The sequence below is a fragment of the Barbus barbus genome (genome assembly GCF_936440315.1).
Source record: "Barbus barbus genome assembly, chromosome: 16".
In the NCBI taxonomy this organism is placed as follows: domain Eukaryota; kingdom Metazoa; phylum Chordata; class Actinopteri; order Cypriniformes; family Cyprinidae; genus Barbus; species Barbus barbus.
Window position 1 is genome coordinate 15,051,572 of NC_136744.1, and position 14,249 is coordinate 15,065,820.

The 14,249-nt window shown below is 35.1% G+C and overlaps 1 protein-coding gene across 5 annotated transcripts in view; it reads left to right on the top strand.

Annotated features, from left to right (window-relative positions):
- Positions 1-14,249, top strand: part of LOC306882615 (sorbin and SH3 domain-containing protein 1-like) — a 56,643-nt gene that overhangs the window by 901 nt on the left and 41,493 nt on the right. The window lies entirely within an intron of this gene.

The following is a 14,249-nucleotide window of genomic DNA, read 5'->3' on the forward strand; positions in this document are numbered from 1 at the left end:
CTCGTAGTTTATCTATCATCTGTAGACCATAAATCACCAGCACAATCAAGCTAGAAACCAATCAGTTTTTCAGAAATATATTTTGTTGGTAACTTACCTTCCAGATTGCATATAAAAAATAACAGTAAAAGTATAATGAGGCTGACTTTTCTTCTTTATCCAACATTTATTTCAATTGTGTTGTATGTCCCACTTTTACTGATGTAAACGTCTCATAATAAACTGTCCACCACACAGGCAATACATTAACCAAAATTCTAAATCCCCTGGAAGAATTATTTAAAAAAAAATTCTAATCATTTAAATTGAAGACAAAGCAGTATTCCTAAATTTAGAATTCTTACATTTTAAAATCGAAGGGTGTTCTTGTTCTTTTCAAATTAGTTAACCTGGTTAAATTACCAGGTTTTGAAAACCAGATGTATAAACTTATTAACATAACTTTTAAACTTAATAACATACTTTTCCTGCTATAATATAGCAGTTCTGTTCTGTTCTATTCCTTATATATATAATAGCATAATGAAGTTGTAATGCAACTGAAGCGCACTGACAAGAGGATTGTACACTGGCAAAAAAGAAGGAACATCTTGCACCTTAAAAGTCACACCCTGTGAAAAATTTGTATGTGTGTTTACAGACGTTTCAGCTCAACACCTGTGCCAGACATACATGATGTTATCATCGTCCTCTGGCACAGGAGATATATAGTATTTCAGCAAGAGGAAGTGAACAACATTAAAATCTTAAGTAGGTGAGAGACTGCAACATTTGTGAGAAGTTCATGCCAGCGTCTTTGGAAGCCGTCTCCTTACAAAGATAATGAATAATTTGTGTTGCCTGCTTAATATTTTATAAGCTTTGTGTAGAATCATGTTACTGTCTAGTGTGGTGAACAGGCGCCCCAAAGATTGGTGGTGAAACACTGTTTGAATGAGTTGTCTTGTGAATGATATGACAAACTCATTCATTTGATATTGGCTGATAGGATCATCAGGTTGTTACATATACACTGTAAAAAATTTCCCTGTAAAAAAACGGTAATCTACTGGCAGCTGTGGTTGCCAGCATCATACTGTAAAAATACAGTGTGCTACTGTTTTTTAAATTAACAGTAAAATGCTGTTTTGTCATCTACAGTATACTACTGTAATTTAGCAGCATATATCTGTTAAATTACATACTACTCATAATTCCATGATCTCAATTTTAAATGCAGATTATACCCTGCATTTTCTATTTGACCGTGTATTACAAAAGAGAACAAAGTCAAGTTATGTTTTGTTTTTTATTTTGATACAACACTAGATAAACTTTTACAATATGCCCTAAAACAGGCATGCATCCAAACATACAAACATACTGTACATAAAGTCTTTGTTCATAAAATGCAAATATACTCTCAAATCAAGCTTCAGTGAACACCAGCTAATGTTTTTTCAGCATTAGCCAATTTAAACTCTGATATAGATGATGATAATTTAATGGAGGTGAAATGTCTGTTTGTCCATACAATGCAAAATAAAATGGGGATCAAACTTTCAAATACTTAGGCAGTTTTCTGAAGTGATTCAATTTGTTTGGGTGAAAACACTTTTCACTGTACTTCTTGCAATTGCAATCTCTCATTTGTGGTCCTTTGATCTGATATTTTGGTGTCTTTGATTAATCATAACTTTATGTTCCTTTTGGAGCTGACAGGTTTGGCTCCCATTTGTCTTCCATTGTATGGGCAAATATTTCTTAATGACAATATCTTAATTTGTCCTTCAAGAGAAAGAACTACAGATTTGAGACAGCATAAGTTTGAGTTAAGGATGAGATACTTCTGGACTGATGGTCGTCTTCGTCATCTTGGGTCTTCTTCTGCAGTTTTTCCAGTTATTTAAGACACCTCTTTTCTCCATGCAGCTTTGATCCTCTTTTCTGGATTTATTCCAGCAAAGTATCTAAAGAATAAGAGTAGACAAGTTTAAATTCTAAACGTTTTCCAGTGTATGATTTTGATAAGTCATACATACTGCATTTATAATAAGTGGTTTCTAATATGAGGCACATTAAAGGGTTACTCCACCCCAAAACGAAAATCATCACTTACCCCCATGTTGTTCTAAACCTGTAAAAGCTTTGTTTGTCTTCGGAACATAAATTAAGATGTTTTTGATGCGTTCTGACAGCTCTCTAACCCTCCCATTGAAAGCAATGTAATTAACACAATCAACGTCCAGAAAAGTTGCAAGGACATCAGTAAAATTATCCTTGTGACATCAGGGGTTCAACCGTAAGTGTGCGAAGTTACGGATACGTTGTTTTCATTCAAATGAAAGCATAAATAAATGTAGAAAACGTATCCACGTGGTGCAGCTGACACAGGACAGCATATACTGTTTGCGTTCAATAGATACTCTCCAAAATAGTGCTTCAGTGATGTGGAGGAGACAAATTGTTGAATAACGTCATTATTTTATTTATTTGCGTACAAAAAAGTATTCTCATAGCTATGATGTCACATGAACTATTTTACCGATTTATTTTTCAATTTTGAGGTGGAGTAACCCTTTAAGGTAGATCTTTTGCTGACAATAGAAACTAGTGTCAGTCTGGAGCATGAGCTTTGTTTTAGTGAAACAAAATGCAGACATATCTAATATGATATACTTACCAAGAAGGATCAAGCAGGGAATCAAAGGCAGGTTACCCATATTCTCAAGGTCAGAAGGAGTGGCAGACATCTATTAGTAAAGAAAACAATTTAAGATGGCTCACAGTATCTGCAAATGACAAATTAAAAAACTAAACAAAACAAACAAACAAAAAACAATGTGCTACTTGTTGCAATATTCTACAGCCTCTTAGATTCAGAGTAGGAAATCAAAATGATAATTTTCTGATAATTTACTCACCTGTATGCTGATTTAAACTCTGATGATGCAATAGATGATTTTGAATGAAGATGATATGCCTGTTTGTCCCTACGATGCAAAAGAAAATGGGGATCAAACTTTCAAGTAGCAACAGACAAACAGTAAATGGAGGATAAAGATTATTACTCACATGGTTTAGCCAGTTTTCTGAAGTGATTCAATTGGGTGAAAACTATTTTCACTGTATTTGCAATTCCATTCTCTAATTTGTGGTCCTTAGGTCTGATATTTTGATATCAGACAAAATGACTGGTGATTAATCATACCTTTATGTTCCTTTTGGAGCTCGACAGTTTGGTTCCCACTGGTCTTCCACTGTATGGTCAGAACAGACATCATTTCTCCATGACAATATCTTCACCTGTCCTCCAAGAAAAAGTCCTAAGAGTTTGAGACAGCATAAGGTTCAGTAATTATGAGAGAACCATTTTTAGGTGAATGATTACTTCAACAAACAATAGGCAAACTTACATTTATTTTTAAAAGAATGAGTCCTTTGCTTCTCTGCAAAGTCAGCCTTCAGTAGTTGAACTACAAGGACAAGAATAACATAACGTAAAGAACAGATAGCTTCTCTAGTTAACCAATTACAGACATCCCCCACAAAAAAAAATGTAAACAAAGTTTAAAAATAAAATAAAACCGTCTGTCGACTGTCATTCCGCTATTTTTGCAATCCCTAGCAGTGGTTTGCACATTCACAGTAATCATGCAAGAATTATGAATTTTGTTCATACACACATATCTTTTGCTTACATAAAGATTGGGACATGTGTCCATTGCATAAATTGTGATGGTAGTAAATAGCAAATCAAATGCAGTTTGAGTAAACTTATACAGTATGCTAACGAGCTAACAATGCTATCATATCTTGCTCTGTTACTGTTCAGTGATTAAAACACACTATCTTGTCATCAAATTACACTTTGCTGGCTCTTTATAATGTATGTTAATATTCAGAATTGTTCTTGGTAACTTACAGATAAAACCAAAAGCGTAGTTGCAACTAACAGCAGCAGATAATGGACGGTGTGAACCTCACGCTAAAATTGTAACCATGCACACAAGATAAACAACATCATTATACAGTATTTTTTACTCAGATAAAGTTTAGGATGTGCAGGTTAGAAAAAAAAAAGAGAGTTTCTTACCAGTTTGTGTGTGATACGACGACAGTTCGTTCAAAGGGTTCACGCTCCTGTGGTAACTTGCTGATAAAAACACATGATCACGAATCCAATTTAGATCCCAAAAGCTTAATTGGATGTTTAAACTTTAATATTTAAAAGTAATAAGTACTTTAAAAATTAAACAATAAAAGGCAGAGCTGCAAAATTACCTCATACAGATAAACTAAGATGTCGTCCTATGCGCACGTACAAGGGAAAATATGGTATTATGCTGTTAAAATAACAGTGTCTTACTGTTGCTGGTCATCTTGTCCCACAATGCATTGCAAAAAACAGTAACGTACGGTTATTGTATGAAAACAGCATTTTACTGTTAAATTTCCTTGTAAATTTACAGAAATTTTTTAGATCTATAGATCTATAGTATAGGCCATGAGACCTCAGGATTTTGAACTATTTTTACACCTCTGTAAGCACTGATAAAGCCATAAAAGTTTTTACATGGTTTGTCAAGTTAGTAAAAACCTTTTTGTAGCACTGCAATTATGCCAAGACATGATTTGACTGCTAATAACATGCTATTATCCATTTCTCCTAGTGCCATTTGCTGCCACTTCTAATTTCACTGCTATTGAAACACTTGTTAACCAAAAATTAAGCCTTTAGATTTGTTATTGTATGTCCTTAGGCACGTTTTTGTTTTGCATATCACTCAAATTGGATAAAAACAGGCAGGAATTGGTGAGAGAGCGAGGGCAGGCATATGCCAGCAGATGGAATGAAGCACTGGGCTCTGGTCATAGACAGAGGAAGTGTTCTGAGTGAGATTAAAATCATGGTGGAGTGTGGAGCGCCTGAGTCACTCACATCCATAGGATTGAGGGGTTTACCATATTCATAGTATCCTCAGTTTTTTAAACAAGAGGTTATTTGCACTTTGGGCTAATTATGAGATCATGTGTTGTTGTCTTTATCAGTTACACAGGTGACTTTTAATAATTCTGAAAATCTCCAGGAAATCAGTGTAGAATATTGCTGTGGTGTAATTGGTTGTATTGCATTTTACAATTTACAACCATTTGCAATTACAAATATGTCATAACATTATTCATGTCCAGTGTCCATTAATAAATTAAGCTGCTTATTTATTTGCTTAAAAACAAAGCATCCATTCTGTATATATAACTATTTGTCCAGCCCTCAAATTTGATTGGTGGGGCAGCGTTTTAATAGTGCTAATATACAGTCCTATAGCAATTTTAAGTTTCTTTTCTTGTATTTACTATAGTTTTGAATGACTTTGTTTTTCTGTTGTACTTTATTGGATTTAAAATGAATAAATAACTTGGAAAAACATAAATTTAGTCCAAAGTTTACTTACACGAGTAAAGTTGACTTACATGTATACCAAAGTAAATGTAAAAAATCTCTCTTTTTTTTATTAGAATTTAAAATGCAACAGAAAAAAACAGTCAACATTCAAAACTACTATAAAATATTAATAAAAGAAAACACACAGCCAGGGAGGTATGCTAATAATTATAGAAATGCAAGTTCTGTATATATTTGTTTTTTAATTCGAGGAGACATTAGTAAAACTGCATTTTCCAAACACAGAGAAATAGTGAGGTAAATATTATTATAAATAAAATATATATTATATTATGTATTATTATCAATATTCTTTTTAAACTTAACAAGTTACGACAAGTTGCTTTATTCTGTCAGTCATTTCGTTTGAAAATTCAGGTTTATTTAGGAATGAAAAAAAGTGAGTAAGTCATTGAATCATTAACTATTGATCATTAGATATTTCGGATTAAATCCGAGAGCTCTCAGATCCTCCACAGACAGCAACACAACTGCAATGTTCCCAAGTCCAGAAACGTAGCAAGGACATCGGTAAAATAATCCATGTGACATCAGGGGTTCTTTTTAATTTTACGAAGCTACGAGAATACTTTTTGTGCTCAAAGAAAACAAAAATAATGGCTTTATTCAACAATTCTTCTGAATTCTGGAGGGTCTGAGAGCTCTCGAATTTAATAAAAAATATCTTAATTTGTGTTCCGAAGACGAACAAAGGTCTTGCGGGTTTGGAATGACATGAGGTTGAGTAATTAATGACAGAATTTTCATTTTTGGGTGAGCTAACCCTTTAACTCATTTAACTGTTATTTAAAAGCAAAATCACACTCATTATCATGCTATTGGTCTGAATGTCTGCATGCTTTTGGTTACCTGCAGCCTCAGACAATGATTGAGGTGCCCTTGACAGATCATAGACCACATCCACTCCCATCCAAACCATTTCAATGTTACACCATGTCGCTTAGCAACATTCATCTAACCCCATACTTTCCTTTGAGTGGCACTTGATGTGTGTGTGAGTCTGGATGCTTTGTCAGCGCTACAAATTTCAAGGTCTGTGTGCACAAAGCAACACGCTAATGCAAACAAGAAGTTGAACAGACCATCTCTGCTTCAGATTGTGTTGTGCTGACAGATTTTTCTTTTCACCTCTTGCTGCTTTGACAGATTGTGGACCAGCTGGCTTGAAGTCAGTGTTGAGATGATGTTTGCCCGATGAGAGTTCATAGTTTGAGTGCAGATCATATTTAGACAGAACGTGACAATGATATGTCAGGGCTTAAACATAATGCACTTCATTTATTTGCCATGTAACACATAGCTGGGACACTCAGCGTGATGGATATTCAGATAATGTGTTAATATTGCGTTTTTCAGATCGCTTTGAACTATTCAGCTTTCAAGAGTGTGTGAAGTCCAAGTGTGTGTGTGTGTGTGAGAATGTGTATGGCTTGGCTTGCTTTATAAAGGCTGTGCCTGGTGGTGTTGCTCAATACTGAGATTTGGGGTCCTCCATCATTAGGGAAGCACTTGAAATGTCTGGATTATCACGGAGCCGTTTTTAGGTGTGGTTGAATAGTCTACATCCCCTGACAAAATTATCATGCACCAGTCACATAACTGAGAGGCCTGAAACAGTTGTCTGTCTGCATTGCAAGTGGGAGGCCTACAATCTTTGTTGGTTAGAATAATATTGATGAATTGTTGACTGGTGAGATTTCCAGCACAAAATGGCTTTATTGCAAAAAAAAAAAAAAAAAAAAAATCATTTTAAAAAGAAATCATTTTACATTTATGGATATTTCCTTCAACCATAAAACACCACAATGCAGTGTGATTCAAAATAGTTAAAAACACCCGTGAAAAATAAAATTCCTTCATATTAACACGGTACTTTGGGATGCATTTTCACAGATTTTTCTTTGTACACACTGTGTGCATAGCACAAAGCAACCAATACATGTTAATAGTAATAACTAATAATAGTTATGGTTAGTATGTATAAATTTAAGGCCAATTGTGGCTTTTTGAGTTATCAATTAATTAATTCCAAACAATATATACACATTACATAATACAATAACTTACTGTCACAGTGCACACACGAGAACATGCAGACGAGGATGTAACTCAAAATAATAGTCTTTACTGAAGACATGGCAGGACAAGACCAGGCTTACAGACAGGAAATACCGGGGGTAACGAGTAGACCAGACGAAATCAAACTGAACAGACAGGACTATAAATACACAGGATAATCATAGATAACGAGACAAACACAGCTGAACAAGAATTAACTAATGATCACATTTAACAAGGACAGAAAACAAACCAAATATGGAAACATGAGGTGGGAACACATGACACACACGACAGAGGACTGACACTTAAACATGTTCTATGATTATCATGATTTTATATTCTGAATTAAAATATAATTTGATATTTTTTGGTGTATAAAATCACAAATGTCAGGGTGACAACTTATAAAAAGCCTCATTAAAATAATGAAATTATTAAAAAGAAAACCTTAAGTAAATTTTTTATGGTAACATTTTACAGTGAGGTTCCATTTGTTAATATTAGTGAACTACATTAGTACTAACAATGAAAAATACTTCTAAAGCTTTTATTAATCTTAGTAAATGTTAATTTCAAGATTTACTAATACATTAAATCAAAAGTTGTATCTGTTAATATTATTTAATGGACCTGAGCTAACATGAATCAACATTGAACAATTGCATTTTTATCAACTAAGATAATAAATTAATAAATACTGTAACAAATGTACTGCTCATTGTTAGTTAATTTGTTAATCAACATTAACTAATGGAATCTTACTGTAAAATGTTAGCATTCTTATAATCTTTTATTAATCCTTTTTTTTTTGGAACTTGGAACATTATTATTACTTTTTGCTCTTATATGATATGTCATCAACCCCTATGTGTCACATCCTGAGTTGTTCACTTAGGCGCCAAAATTCAGTATCCCAGATCTCAGTCTGGTCCATTTTTATTTTTATTACCAACAAAATAAATCCCTGCATGCCTTATGAGCTTTGTCAGTCATTCGATATCAAAAGCCGCCCCGTTACGCACTGCTTTGCATCCCAAGTGTGAAACTCATTATCATTTCCCCATCAGTCCTTCTAGAACATCCATGCTATGCACAAAGGCTTTTTTGCTGGCTTGGGCTGCGGTTGATACTGTGCATGCGCCGTGTGCTGCGTACCCCTCCCTCTGTGGCTCCCTGTTGTCCTGGTCAGCAAATGCCGAGGCCTGCATGGGCCAGACCCGGAGACTTTGACTCATCTATACACAGCTGTGCACTAGAACATCTTCCAGACATAATGGGCTTCTGTATTCAATGATGTAATATCAGTTGTTATTTTAAATGTCACTCTGTATCAGATGGCATGAACGCTGACTGTTTTACTGGTGAAGATAGCTCTCAGTAGCCAGGCTAATAGTGTGCTATAAGTGTTCGGTGGTGGTACGGAAATGTTTCATTAGTAATAAAGCCAGGTGATTGTGAGCGGAATCTCTTAACAGTTGTTAATTTTAGTAATTCTAACTAAAATAGTAGTCTTTACTTAGAAACAGGTTGTTAATCATGGAAAATGGAAACTATTAGTATTGTGGGGGGGGGGGGGGCGTATACTAAGTCCATGACCAAAGCTGCATTTATTTGATAAAAACTATAGTCACAGTAATAATGTGAAATATTACAATTTAAAATGTCTTATTATTAACAGCTGTGATGCTTTTTTTTAAAGATCCTTTGATGATTAGAAATGTCAAAAGAACAGCAGAAATTTTTGTAACAATGTAAAATAATTTACTTTTGATCTTTGATTTTAGCATGTCCTTGCTGAATAAAAGTATTAATTTCTTAAATATATATATTACTGACCACAAACTTTTAAACAGTGCATATCTTAATATAACTTGTATATAATATATACTTCTATATATATTTAATTCAAAATAATACATACAGTCAAGGCCAAAAATATCGGCACCCTTGGTAAATCTGATCAAAGAAGGCTGTGAAAATGAATCTGCATTGTTAATCCTTTTGATCTTTTATTTAAAAAAATCACAAAAATCCAACCTTTCACTGGATAATAAGAATTTAAAATGGGGGGAAATATTATTATGAAATAAATGTTTTTCTCAAATACACATTGGCGACAATTAACGGCACCCTTTTATTCAATATTTTTTGAAACCTCCATCTGCCAGTTTAACAGCTCTAAATTTTCTCCTATAATGCCTGATGAGGTTAGAGAACACCTGACAAGAGATCAGAGACCATTCCTTCATCCAGAATCTCTCCAGATCATACAGATTCACAGCTCCATGATGGTGCTTCTTCTCTTCAGTTCACCTCACTCATTTTCTACAGGGTTCAGGTCAGAGGACTGGAATGGCCATAGCAGAAGCTTGGTTTTGTGCTCAGTGACCCATTTTTGTGTTGTTTTTGAGGTTTGTGTTTGGATTATTGTATGGTTGGAAGATCCAAACATGGCCCATTATAAGATTTCTAACAGAGTGAGTCACTTATTGATTTTTTTATCTGTTGTTATTTGATAGAATCCATGATGCCATTTGTCTAAACAAGATGTCCAGGACCTGCAGCAGAAATATAGGCCCACAACATCAAAAATACAGAAGTATATTTCATTGTACACATGGGGTACTTTTTATCCCTGTGTTCACCAAACCCATCTTGAGTGTTTGCTGCTAAAAAGCTAATTTTTTAGTTTCATCTGACCATAGAAGCCAGTCCCATTTGAAGTTCCAGTCGTGTCTGATAACTGAATATGCTGGAGTTTGTTTTTGGATGAGCTAGGAGAATTTTTCTTGAAACCCTCCCAAACAACATGTGGTGATGTAGGTGCTGTTTGACTTTTTTTTTTTTCTGACCCCGAGACTCAGCTGTGGTCCTTGGAGAGTCTTTAGCCACTCAAACTCTCCTTCTCACCGTGCATTAGGACGATATAGACACATATCCTCTTCCAGGCAGTTTCGTAACATTTTATGTTGATTGGAAATGCTTAATTATTGCCCTGATGGTGGAAATGGGAATTTTCACTGCTCTAGCTCTTTTCTTAAAGCCACTTCACTAATTTGTGAAGCTCAATTATCTTTTGCTGCACATCAGAAATATATTCTTTGGTTTTTCTCATTGTGATGGATGATTAAGGGAATTTGGGCTTTGTTTTCCCTCCTATTTATATTTCTGTGAAACAGGAAGCCATGGCTGGATAATTTAATGTTCATAATCACCCTGGAGTGCTCAAAAGTCTGAATATGAATGGGAATATACTTCAGAGATATTTTACTCATAAGAATTTCTAGGGGTGCCAATAATTGTGTCCAACGTGTATTTGAGAAAAACATTTATTTCATAATGATATTTCCCCCCATTTTAAATTCTTATTATCCTTGAAAGGTTAGATTTTTGTGATTTTTTTAAATAAAAGATCAAAAGGATTAACAATGCAGATTAATTTTCACAGCCTTCTTTGATCATATTTACCAAGGGTGCCGATATTTTTGGCCATGACTGTATGTCCAAGATTAAAGATAAACTCAAAATAATTGTAAAGTTCCCCTTATTTACACTGTTTTAAATAATTTAATGTTATGCATTTCTTTTCTTTAAATGAATTTACATGTCTTAGAGAGTAAAGTGCTTGTTGTCCTAAACTATTGACCACATCACATGAAAACCATCACACACACACACACACACACACACACACACACACACACACACACACCAACACAAACACACACACACACACTGTCACATGTAGGTTTCCTTTCAGTTTCTGTTTTGACCATATTTGGTATTTCCTGTTCTTGTTTCCTGTAATTAGTTTAGTCTCTTCTCCTGTGTTTAATTAATCATCTCGTTTGCTCCTCAGTTTCCATATGCTTTTTATACCTTCTGTTCCCTCAGTTTTATGTCCAGTCTTAAAGTGACTTACGTTCTGCTGTTGTAGACGTTGTTTATCTTCCTTTTTGTTATTAAAAATATCTCTTTGGAATATTTCCTTCGTCCTGTGTTCCCTGGAGCAACATACCGTTACTAGCACACAAATAATAATAAAATAATATTGAATTACTTACACACTTACACACACAAACACTTAATAATCAACAAACTAATCATGTTAATAATATAGGAATGAACTCTTAATGTTGCAAGACAGCAAGTTACTAATAATAGGACCAGAACAAATGTAAATAAAACTGGCAAACAGTCAAACAAGGAAACTAATTATTCATATCCCTGTCAATGCTGGGAAAAGACAAATAGGATTAAACCCCAAAACTATTTTTTTTGTGCATAGGTCTATTTGAAATGCACTAATTAAACTCAACAACTCTGCTTGGTGGGTCAGCTTCAAAAGTCTGAGCATTTTTGTAATAGAAAAACTGCTTGATATGCATTGCTTGTGTTTCTGAAAGCCCATAGGAGTTCAGAATAGTAAGTAAAATAAAATAAGCTCACAAATCTTTGACTATTAGCATTAATCATCAGCATTAATATTATCTACACCTGTATTTGTTTTGTTGGCATTATTAGCTCCCTTTTCAGTTGTTCATCACCTTTCCTATTATTCCGTAATATAGCTGAGAGGTTTCTCTGACAGTAATGTCATGCTCTGAAAAAATACACGTGTAGATGAATGTTGGCTGAGGCAAATACCACAGTTGAATACATTTCCTTATATGATGCTGTTGTTTAAATGTGTTGAGAGTATGACAGTCTCGGCCTCCGTCCAGTGTGTCTGCTGAAGATGTTTACGGTACTGATGGGCTATTCTCAATTAAACACCCACGGTTGTTCTTCTACAGCGCTACTCTCGAGCCATGTTTGGAGCTGTTTGCTGTGATCCTGGTGAGCTTTACTCTCTCTCTCTGTCCCCCTCTGCCATTTGTTGATAAAGCAGAAGTCAAGCTGTGTTATGTAAGAGCCCCCCTCCCGTCCGGCCCCCTCGCTCTGGCTACAGCAGGCCCCTTGTAGATCTCCTTTGTGTATTAAAGCTGCACTCTTTAAAAGCTGTCATGGAAATAAAATGAGCCAATCCCCAGAGATTCTTGGGTGGAATATCACGGTTCTTTTTCTTGTGTCACCCCCTTTATTATTTTAATAGGACTGGCATAATGGAATGGAAAACAGTGCGGGATGTACATGACCTTCAGCTGTGCTTTAAAATCTAATGCTGTGACTTATTAACTTTGCTGGATATTGTGATGGTTGGAGAGTTCTCACAGTTTTTATTTGAAAAGTCTTTTATTGTGCCAATAGTTCTGCCATCAAAATGCGGAATATCTGGCTGAATTTCACAGGGTTTTGCCAAGTTCTTGAAAGGCTTTCAGCAACATTATTGATATGCGGGAAATATTAGTCGCTCACAAGACCGAGGTGTTGCTCACAGAAATAAACTCACCAAAGGGACCCTTTATTTTTATATGTGTGTGTGTGTAAAATATGTAAGATTATATTAAATAATGTATAATTTAACATCAACCTAAATCAAACAAAACAAACTGCAAATAGTTACCACTTGTGTGTTATTGATATTGACACAGTGCGTTATTGATAATATTCTGAATTTAAAACATACTGTGACTGAAAATTGGGTTGAGTAGAGGTAGTATGCTATGTGATAATTGCAATTTAGTAGAAAAGCTCATAAATGCGTGTTAGTAGGATGAGGTATTTTATTTCATCATTATTAGGGGCCAAGCACCGAAGGTACGTAGGCACCTATTGTAATCGTTAGCGTTCTTATTATTCTTCTTCCGTTTCTTTCGCCGAAAGTCAATGGCAGCCCATAGAACCGATTGCGGGAAAGTTGTAAAATTTGGCACACTGATAGATGATACTGTCAATAGTAACCACACCAAATTTGGAGTCTCTAACTTAAACTCTCTAGCGCCACCACTTGTCCAAAAATTCAATTTTGAAATGCTAATAACTTTTGAACAGTAAGCCACGAAATGAAAATTTTTCCTCTGAATCCTTGGCTCAAGCCAAGTCGAATAAAGTCCAAAATTCAAAAATCTCAAGGTTTAGTTTTTTCGCTATCTTCAATTGTTCGTAAAACCTACTTTGTCAAACTCGTCCTAGACGATTTGTCTGATTCTCACCAAAATTGGCTCAGATCATCTACAGACCATGGAGGCAAAAAGTTATGGATTTCAAGTCGATTCGTGGAAGCGTTCTCGAATACCACACTAACGAATTCGCCGAAAAGCACGCAAAAATGGATCTGAGGCTATATCTCCGCAAGGGTTTGGCATATTGACACGAAACTTAGTGTTTGTTATAACAAGCATGACCTGAGGCGACCTGCAGTGTTTCGGCGCTGTGCCACCTAGTGGTCAGGAGATATGAAAAATGCATATTTTTGCTTATAACTTGTGAATGGTTTTGCCAAAAATCTGAAAAATGGTCTCTTTAGATTTGGTGCATCATGCCGAGTCCAACCATATCAAATTGTCCCATGTCAGCCATTTTGGGCGTCGGTCATGTTGAATTTTGTAGTAAAATGCTATATTTTACGAACAAATTAACGTATCGTTACGAAACTTGGTATGGGTAATCAGCACAATGCCCTGAAGGAGCCTGAGAAGTTTCGAAGCATCAAATCTTCACATGCTTATAACTTTGGGTGGGGTTGACTTATTTTCACAGGAGTCACCTTTTTAGACTCTTGAATCGTTGCCGAGTCCATCAATACCAAACTTCCCAGGTTTAGCCTTATGATTTGTGCTACGTTGCATTGTAGCGCTTA